We start from the raw sequence: 10,255 nt of genomic DNA, 5'->3' as shown, positions 1-10,255 counted from the left end.
GACTTTTCTTCTTAAAAAAAAAAAAAGGCAGAGCAGTTCTTCAGGAGGGACAAGTTATTTTCCTGGCACTTTTGTTCAGGAAAATTAAGTATTTAAACATAAGGCATAGGAAATAACCTAACATTCGATGTTTCCACCAGCATTTTTTTTTTTTTAAGAAGAAAAGTCTTGTTTCAGTGGTGCTTTTTAGTGTCATTGCATAATAAAAGCCTTGGGAAACATGGTTAGTTCTCCTCTGGTCACAGCGTATCTGCTGGCAGCTGGAAGGAGCCCAGGAAACCTGAGAGACAGAGTCTGCCACAGCGGGCAGGTCCCTTGTGGACATGGGCAGCCCTTGCTGTGCTTTTGGAGAGAACAGAGTGGTGTCCAGCGAATGCCAGGGGCAGATCTTCTGTGCTGTTGACTGAGGTCAGATCCACGTGCTTTAGGGCCCTCCAGTCAAAGTGAAATGCTGACATTTTGTTCTACGAGTGATAGCTGGAGCTTTGGCTCAGGCAGAGCTTCTCCCTTAGAAGGTCTGTTGGGCTGCAATATCTGGACGGTGTTCCCTGGACCTCTGTAGAGCATGAGACAATCTGAATGGGTGAACGGGCAGTTCCATGAATCGTGCGCGTGAACCAAGTTGGCTGGGCCTCCCTGGGCAGGCACTGAGTAATGCCTTTGCATTCTCACCGGGCATGGCGACAATGCATTCATTCCACACAAAATGCAGGCACATGGTGCACATGCTTTTATGTGTTATCCCCCACACCAAAAATAAATCTTTATTATCTGGCCTGATTTCTGAGGATGGGAGCGGGCACAGTGTCTGGGTGCCTCTCCTGCCATCTAGGGGGATGTCATTATGGAATTAAACACGTCTGCCTTTGCTTTTTTGTCTTACTCCTCCACTCCAGCCTGTACCCTCAGAGAGGAATTGCATGGGGACACAGAGACTTCCCTTGCACAGGGGATGTATGCAAAAGCTGTCTGTGTGTCTCTCCACCAGGAGGACACCCTGTCCCTTGGAGGTGCCCTGGGGATCGGGTGGGCATAGAATCTGGATGCTCCACCTCCTCTTCCAGTGTCCTCAGAGAGGCTTTGCACCTGGACAGAGAGTTGGACCTGGAGGCCCATGTGCACTGGGACGCACAGCTTCAATGTTGCTCTGGGGACGTTCTCCAAAGGCTTGGCTCTGCATAAAGCCAGAAACGTGGATCTGGAGCAGGGTGGGAGGAGTCCCAGGAACTATCAAGGTGGAAATTCCCACCTTACGTGGCATGATCGGTCCAGCTCTTGTTCTGCATCTAAGCAATGTTCTGCTCCCCTGAGATCCACAGCAGCCGCAAGAGCATTAGTATTTTCTGACAGGATAGTACAAATTCTCCTACCTTCTAACTCTGTGCATGCCAGCACACTCCTACTTAGCTGGCTGCGGACTCAGCCTCTTGCAGGACACCCAGCCAGACGTTCCAACAGCACTGCCTGGTCACTCCCGCGGGCCCCGCAGTCTCCCTGCTTGTTCCCACCTCAGGGAGCGGCCTTGCTCTTCCCGCCATTCCATTTTTTTTGCCATAAAGGAACGGGGTGACTGTTGGAGAAGACACAGAAGCTTGTCTGTGGTCCCACCTTCCTCTGCACTGACTGATTCATTCTTGGAATTCCGCTTTGCTCACCTCTGCAGGGCCTCGCCATAAAGGAACGGGGTGACTGTTGGAGAAGACACAGAAGCTTGTCTGTGGTCCCGCCTTCCTCTGCACTGACTGATTCATTCTTGGAATTCCGCTTTGCTCACCTCTGCAGGGCCTCACACTGAGGCCAGAAAGACAGTGCCTTTCACCCCAAAGAGATCCCTTCGCGTGTGTTTCATCTTCCCGCCCTGCCAGCTCTGCGACTCCAGGCGTGTCCCGCATGCTCAGTGGGCATCCGAGGCACCGGTTGCAGCTGCTGATGCTCTGCCGTGCTTCCGAACGCCGGACCCAGACTCGTCCCAAGAGCGCTTCCCCTGCAGCTCCCTTTCCTCAAACCTGTCCTCCGTGTTCATGGTGTTGCTGGAAAATGCCTCTCCTCTGGATGATTATATTACGGGCAAATCACTCAGTTTCTTTGCGCTTAGTTTCTCACTTGGTAAATGAGATAACAGATGCAGGTGGCCTGGAAGCCAAAGGACAGTGACAAAGGACAACAATTACCATGATGATGATATGCACCTTCCTAGAAGCTTTGGTGGGTCCTGGGGTACATCCCAGACCCCTCAAGAAGGACTTGCTGTCCAGCTGCAGAGATGCAGTCAGGAGACGTCCTCAGAGGTCCCCCTCCAGGAGTGGGATCACCTCAGCCTCCAGCCACTGTGACCAACACCATCCACTTCCTGGGCGGCCACAACCAGTGCAGCTGGAGGCAGGGGCACAGGGCCCGCACTGCCTAGCAGGATAACTCCTCAGGGACATTCCAGCCCGAGACCTCCTGCGGGGCCAGCCAAGGCTGCGTGGAACCTGCATCCTGCCTCCCACTCCACCTCTCCTCATGCTGGGGACCCCAGGGTTCCTTAATCTAAGCCTGTGTGCCAATTCTCTTGGGGTCTGCTGGATGGGCACCTCAGAGGAGGCCTGTGCAGAGAGGCATATGCAGATGGTTGGAGGCCTCAGCCCTGGGCAAGGTGATGGACGGCAGACAGGCTGGTGTGCCAGAGCTCCCTGTGGGAGCCTGGGAGGGCTGTGGAGAGCTGTGTTTCCTTCTCGTTTATGAACTGAGATACTGGTGTGGAGATCCCAGGCCCCCTCCCCTCCTTAGGGTGTGCCTGTTTCTTGGCTTGAGTGTCCCAGGGGACTGAGTGGGCTCAGGCTGCATTTAGCATTTGCTTGGAGCCCTCGGAGGAGGCTGGTGGATCACATGGCCCATCCTGCACATCTATAATTTCTGTTCCTGGTTTGCACTTACCCACATGATTGCAGTGTGAGCACGTGCCCACCTGAGCAGCCAGACCGGCCATGGTGCCTTCCTCCTGCAACCTGTGAGGAGTGGCTCAGAGCCAGGACTGGGAACTGGATGGGCTGCAGATCTCTACTCTTGACTTCTACTAGGGCCATGTGACCTCGAGGGAGTTGGAATTGCCATTCGTCACATGTACATGGGGTGAGATTGTTCCTCACCTGCAGGGTGGTGGGAGGGTGTCGGGGCTACCACACTGCCCTCTTCTCAGAGCACAAGGCCCAGGCTGCCAGCACCTCCCCAGTGAAGCTCAGCTGAGTTGTGTTCTGAAGGTCTCTTGATGATAAGGCCTGGGAAAGAGATGTCCAGGGAAAAAAGGACCCAGTACAAAAGGAATTGAGATTTGGGGCCTGGAACAATTGTCACACCAAGTGACAAAAGGAAAAACAAAACAGAAACCAGGTAACTAAAAATGGGGCAAAAGAATGAGCTCTCTGAGAAAGTTGTGGTGCAAAAATGAAACCAATTTAAAAATGTCATGAGGGCCGGCCCGGTGGTGCACTCGGGAGAGTGCGGTGCTGGGAGCGCAGCGACGCTCCCGCCGCGGGTTCGGATCCTATATAGGACTGGCCGGTGCGCTCACTCGTTGAGCGCGGTGTGGGCAACACCACACCAAGGGTTGCGATCCCCTTACCAGTCACGAAAAAGAAAAAAAAAAAATGTCATGAAAAGAAGCCATGAAGAGCTATGTGAAAAGAGAAATGATTTGATCTTAATGCTGGGAAGATCATTCCTGGCCTGGAGGCGTGTGAGACTGGTCTGTAGAGAAGGAAGCTCGCTCCCACGGCAGCTCCCCTCGGCCCAGAATTAACAATATTCTATAGGAATAATAAAATAAATGATGTTCGTTTTCAGTTGTCAGAAATCATTTATGAACAGAGCACACACCACTTGCACGCCATAATGTGAAAATGGTAAGTGGTAATAACGTTCCCAATGTCGAAGTCAGAAATGGCAAAGAAAAGAAGGTAGGAAAACAGAAGGAAGGGGCCGGGGAACTGCTATTCTCCTCTTATAAAGTAAGATGTCAGGAATCACTTTTGGAAGCTGATGAAGAAAGAAATAGATATTTTAAAATATTCTCAGGGTTCCAAAGGTGACAAATAAAATAACTAAAAGCATCTATAGAAATACCGGACACTGGGAAAAGAGGGAAGAGTAAGCTCGCACAATCTGTGTTTTTTCAATGGGAAAGTCAATTGGTGTTGTCCAAAGCCAACAACTTGTGCGAATGTGTAAGTCACAGGCAGTCACAGACAATGGAATACAGGAACAGCCACAAGGCTTCCTCTGGGAAGTCGGGAGGGAGGGCAAGGCAGTTGCCTTTCATCATGAGCTCTTCTGTTTTCTTGGTTATTGGGTGATGTGTTACTCAGAGAAAAATATTTTTTTGATGTTTTGCTGTATTCGGATTGCTAAAATTTTGTTGAGGATTTTTGCATCTATCTTCATCAAAGATATTGGCCTGTAATTTTCTTTTTTTTGTTGTGTCTTTATCTGATTTTGGTATCCGAGTTATGTGGCCTCATAGAATGAGTTTGGGAGAATGGCTTCTGTTTCAATGGTTTGGGATAGTTTGAGGAGAATTGGTATTAACTCCTATTTAAAGGTTTGGTAGGATTCAGGTGCAAAGCCATCTGGACCTGGGCTTTTCTCTGTTGGGAGACTGCTGACTACTGCTTCAATCTCGTTGCTTGCTATTGGTCTGTTCAGATTTTCTACCACTTCTTGGTTCAGTCTGGGTAGTTTGTATGTATCCAGAAACTTATCCATATCTTCCAGGTTTTCATATTTGTTGTCATACAGTTGTTTATAATAGTCTCTAATGATTCTTGGTATTTCTGTGGTATCTGTTGTAATGTCTCCTTTTTCATGTCTGATTTTTGTTATTTGGGTCTTCTATCCTTTTTTTTTTTTTTTTTTTTTTTGGTTAACCTAGCTAATGGTTTGTCTATTTTATTTATCTTCTCAAAAAAAACAACTTTTTGTTTCATTGATCTTTTCTATCGTTTTTGGATATCTATTTCATTTAGTTCTGCTCTGATCTTAATTATTTCTTTCTGACTCTGAGAAAAATAAAGATTAAAAATAATATGTCTTGTAGAAAACTTAGAAAATATAGAAAAGTATAAAGGGAAAAGTAAAACTTATTCATAATTCTACTAATCAGAGAGAACCAGCTATGATCCTTATTGGAGGTACGTTTCATATTTCATTATGGTTCTTTTTCTTTTTTTATTATGGTTATTTTTCTTAAATACTACTGTGTATATTTTTGCTGTTTTTCTCTTTTAAATGATAGGTTACATTATAAGCACTTACTTGTGACATAAGTTTTCTTTGTAAACAAGATTTTAAATAACCGTATTTTACTCCATCATCTTATGTACCAAAATTTACGTAATGATTCCTCTAATATTGGATATTTGGGTTGTTTCTAACATATGTTACTATGACAAATTCAAGGGTAAACTTTTTCTTAATGTAAATTTAGTATTCCTACTGATTTCCCTAACATATATTTTTAGAGAGGGGATTATAAGGTCAACATGTGTAAACATTTTTAAAACTCTGTGTTGTAAAATTGCTTTCAGGTAAAACTCTACTTAATTTTTTTTTTTCTTTTGGGACCTACTGGTCTACCCTTCATCATGGTTTGTGCCCTTGGACCTACAGAATGTACTGAAAGTTAATCATGTATTCCGTATTTAGCTGGGAAAAATTCCATTAATGTGTGGCTTTGTTAGCACACTGTAAATATTCACTCTGTAGCTAGGTGTGAAACCACAGGATTTGTGAATTCAAACCACTAATGAGTCCTGAAAACAGCAATCCTGAGAACTGAGTTTAGGGCTGACTTTTGTGCTGATGGCAGGAGGGACGTACTGCTGACTGCATGAGCATGGATGAGCCGCGACACCCAAGGTCAACTGTGAACGTCACCATCTCACCTGATTCTCTCTCTCCTCTCCTGTCCTCTCCCGTCCCCTCCCTGTCCCTTCTTTTCTCTTCCTCCAGTCTTCTATCCTTTCATCCATCTGTCCATCTGTTCATCCCGCCAAGAATTTTAAAGCCTTCTTCAAATGACTGCAGCAGCAGATATCTTTCAGTGCCTCAAAAAGTGAGAAATTTTTCATGATTATACCTCAGGAGACTGAAGACCTCTAGGATACTTAGTCATCAAAAGCGGTCACACAAAATGTGTCTCAGTTCATCCAGGACACAGACAATGTTTATGGGAGGTTAAGAAACACTCCCCAACTTCTGAGAAAATTCGATATTTTTATCTATAGTGAAGAAAGCAGAAAATAATAAAAGATAAATTCAGATCCCAGGATAAAATTCAGATCCCATGTAAACCCAATCTATTTGGGGGCTTTTGTAGAGAATTCAAATGTCCCTAGAAGCTTCCTATCACTGTGCAGGTCAGAATTTGACAAAGTGCAAACAACTGAGGGGAATTGATCTTAAATTGTGGTTGCTCTTCATGCTTTTCCTGGTGCTCTGGTTTTGACAACTTTACTGAGGTGGTGGCTTCCTCACTGTCCAGAGGAAGGGACAGCTGCCCGACTGCTGGTTCTCCCGGATTGTTAATTTCTCTTTGCTTTTGTGGTTCTATCAACCAGGAAGATGCTGCCAAGGCCTGGCTTTATAGTCCTTTTATGAATCCTCTTGGACTGTCCTCTGAAGTCGGCCCAGGCTCGTTCAATATTTGTAAAGTCAGTACCTAAGTCAGCAGGACACCTTGCAGTGTCACCGTGTGCTCCGTGCTGCGTAGGAAATGCTGTAAATGAGGAGATTGTCCTGGACACTGGGTTCTTCGAGTTCGTTGAGGTGACAGGATGTACTTGTAAAAGAGCTGCATTAAAGTCCAAATATGTTAACTATAAATTGCCAATTTACAATAAAAAATATGTTACAGCAAAAGTACAAATTAATAATAATAGTAGGCTATTACTTATCCAACCTTCACTTTGGGAATAGTGGACCACATTTAGGGTGAAGTGTCCAGTAGACCTGAGACCCAGGGAGTTTGTAACTTTATCCTGGGGTCAAATGAATACCATTGGGGCTTTTCGAGTTCAGGAAAGTCAGATCTGTGTCTGAAACTACACTGATACTTCCTTCTTTTCTAGGTTCCAAGGAGGAAAGACTGAGATATAACACCCATCCCAGAATATTGACTGAAAAAAAGTAATGTTAATTCCAGCAGACTTATTGCTGCCGTATTAACCATTAAAACATGGAAGACTAAACTGTCAACTCTGTAGATTAAAAAAAAAGAAAAAAAGCCAGAAAAATAGTCAAGATCTGCTGGGCTGTCTGCAGATAGAGATGTTCTTTAGTCAGTTTCTTGAGCAGAGACTTGTAGTCAAAACAGCTGAAGAAAACGGAGGCGTAACATGGGTTGTGGTATAAGATGGCCTAAAAGAAATGCAGAGAGGAGCTGCATCGAAGAGCTGTGGGGACGAGTAAGTAATAAAGTTGGCTGGATTTTAAACAATAAAAGGAAATGTAGAAAATTGAAAGAAAAAGATGTGTGGCTGAGTAAGATCGAGATGATAAAACGGGACAAATTTGGGTGGGGGAGATGAAAGTGAGACCAACTGCTCCATAAATCAGAGTGTTAGAGGGACTGATAGGCCAAGAAGTGCTCTGGTGACATGGAAAATATAGAAAAACCGAGGCCTGCGTGGAGAGAGGCAGGACAGACGAGGCGGCGGGGACCAGCAGCCAGGAGCAGCACGCACGTGGGGGGCTGGACCCTCACTGCCACCGGCCCCCCCAGCGGCCTCTCCCTCCTGTCCCCGGCCTGCAGGTGGCCAGTGTGCAGAACACAGGGCAGCGGGGGCCAGATGGTGGACCGCGAGGTGGGTGGCTAGAGCTCTGCTGGTGGGGACACTGGATACCCAGGTACCATCCAGTGTGCATTTGGGGTAGAAAATTAACCACCAGATAAGCTGTAGATGTATCAGTTGTCTTTCTCTTGTGTACTGGAGGTGGAGAGGGGTGAGCCGTTATGAGTAGAGAATTCCCTTTCCAGCCTTTCTCTGCCCCCCATGACAGGACTTGGCATGTGCTGTTTCTTAGTTAGGGAGGCTGCATCCAGGGAAGTGGTGTGGGAAGGAAGGAGGAAGAGGATTCTGGGGTGAGGGGGGCCTTCCTGGGACTGCCAGCAGGCCTGGTGGGTGGGAGGCTTACCACAGCGTGTGCTCCGTGGACTGGCCATCCTTACATGGGCACACTGCTGCTGGCTGGATTCACCATTAGGAGGAAGAGTTTTGTCAAGCAGTGACCTTGAATGAAGAACTGCCCAGACCTCTGGTGTCCCGTGTACATGCTCACATCAGAGGAAAACTGCCTACCGACACAGAAACTGGAAGAAGAGGGGGATGGTGAGGGGTAATCTTCCCACAAGTGGGCATTGTGCAGGGTACCATCCCCAGACCTCCCTTCCAAGGAATAGCTGGAAATCCCTATGGATCAAATAAGATGGGACTCTCACATAAGTGATATATTTAGATAGATACATGGGTCAACCCACCTGTTGATCAATCGATGCACAGATAGGTATGTTCATACCTAGAGTCAAGTGTGGCATGCATTTTCAAAACACGTTTTCCATGAGATGATCTTGATAATAACATGTTCACTGAGTGCCTCCTTTGACATTAGGCTGAATGCTTCACATTTAATGGGCACCATGGGCCTCTGCAGCAGGTGACATAAGTTGCTCCCTGGTATGGCTTGGGAGGCTGATACATCCGGATTCTTTTTTTTTTTTTTGGAGCTCCTGCCCAGGGTCTCACTGCCAGGACGCAGCAGAAGCAGGACTGCAACTCAGGCCCTGTCGCTGGAGTCAGGGCTCTAAGCCTCGGTGCTGCTCGGCCTCATCTAGAACAAATTGCCCCTTGTCTCCGGTTTGTGACAAACAAGCAGCATGGGTTGGATTGGGTGTAAAATGCCATCACACTTGATAAAAGATGAGCGACAGAGCATGCTGTGGATAGAGTCGCCAGTTCTAAGGAACTGCAGCTGGAGGGGGCTGCCCAAGGCAGCGGGCCTGGAGGGGCTGAGGAGTGGAGATGCCCTATCCACACCCAAACTGGTAGCACATGTCTCATCCATGTAACAGAGTATGTTCTCCCTGCCCTGTGGCACTCCCTGTGTATCCCGCCTCAGGGACACACTCACGCACCATGTCTGCAGGGGCTGAGGCTACGTGGCCTGCTGCTGCTCCCTGCTGCAAGACAGCCCAAGGGCAGCGGCTTCCACAAGAGGAGAAAGGGACTGTCTTCCTAGGCTGTGATGTGGTCAACATGATCAACCAAGCAATCTACAAGCATGTCGTGCCATGGACAAGCCTTCGGTTTACTTTTAAGAATGCTGCACTCCAGGGTCCTTTGGTTCAGTTAGGACGGGAGCTGCTGGAAGGTGCTCTGCAAATTTATGCAAATCAGCACGTGGCTCAGAGTCAAGAGCTCATTTGTTCTTGGCTTTAGCAGGCAGGACTGGGTTCCTGGGCTGGAGATAGCAGGCCTGTCTTAACGACTGTCTCACCCCTTAGGGTTAATAGTTGCTCAGAACTTTGCTATTTGTTAAATTGTCTGCAAGTCTTTTGACCTGACTGAATCTAATTTGAATTTATAACCAACTGCGACGGGACACTAAAAAATTAAGATCATTAAAAATTAATTAACTTAAAAAGAATTCAGCAGAGTTTAGTTCCATTTGGACCTGGAGTCCTATTAGGGTCTCAGGTCTAGGTTCTATTGAAAGGAGATCCAATAAAGTGGGTTACACTTTAAATTCTGGGAACACTGGTGTTTACCCCCACTAGGCCCCTAGTGAAATTTGCATATCACTTTGGTGACCAAGGCTTGAGTCACTCCCTGGTGATGCTGGTAAATCAGTCCACCAGCTGTTCCTGTGACCTCTAATGCAGCATTTGATGCAGAAGCCTGGGAGGGAAAGAGCTCACTTCCAGCTCCTGGTGCTGAGGACTGATGCCCATATCTGCTGCTGGGGCAGGCCTGTGTCACAGGGGACAATACTGATGCTCAGTTAGCCAGCCGGGGTACTGGGTCACACCGACGGCACAGGGCAGAGAGGGCTGGTGTCCAGGCTCCACGAATCTGTGCCTTCCTCACCACCTCAGTGACCTGAAAGAGAGAGGCCAGTTTGAACAAGCAGGGGGTGTCATTGGCAGCAGCCACCAGGCCACCAAATCTGGCTTCCAATCCAGGCTCTTCCCCTGGCTGAGTGTGTGGACTGGTGTGATGGT

The sequence above is a fragment of the Galeopterus variegatus genome, unplaced genomic scaffold (genome assembly GCF_000696425.1).
Source record: "Galeopterus variegatus unplaced genomic scaffold, G_variegatus-3.0.2 Scaffold564, whole genome shotgun sequence".
NCBI lineage: Eukaryota > Metazoa > Chordata > Mammalia > Dermoptera > Cynocephalidae > Galeopterus > Galeopterus variegatus.
Note: the sequence above shows the minus strand (reverse complement) of the source record.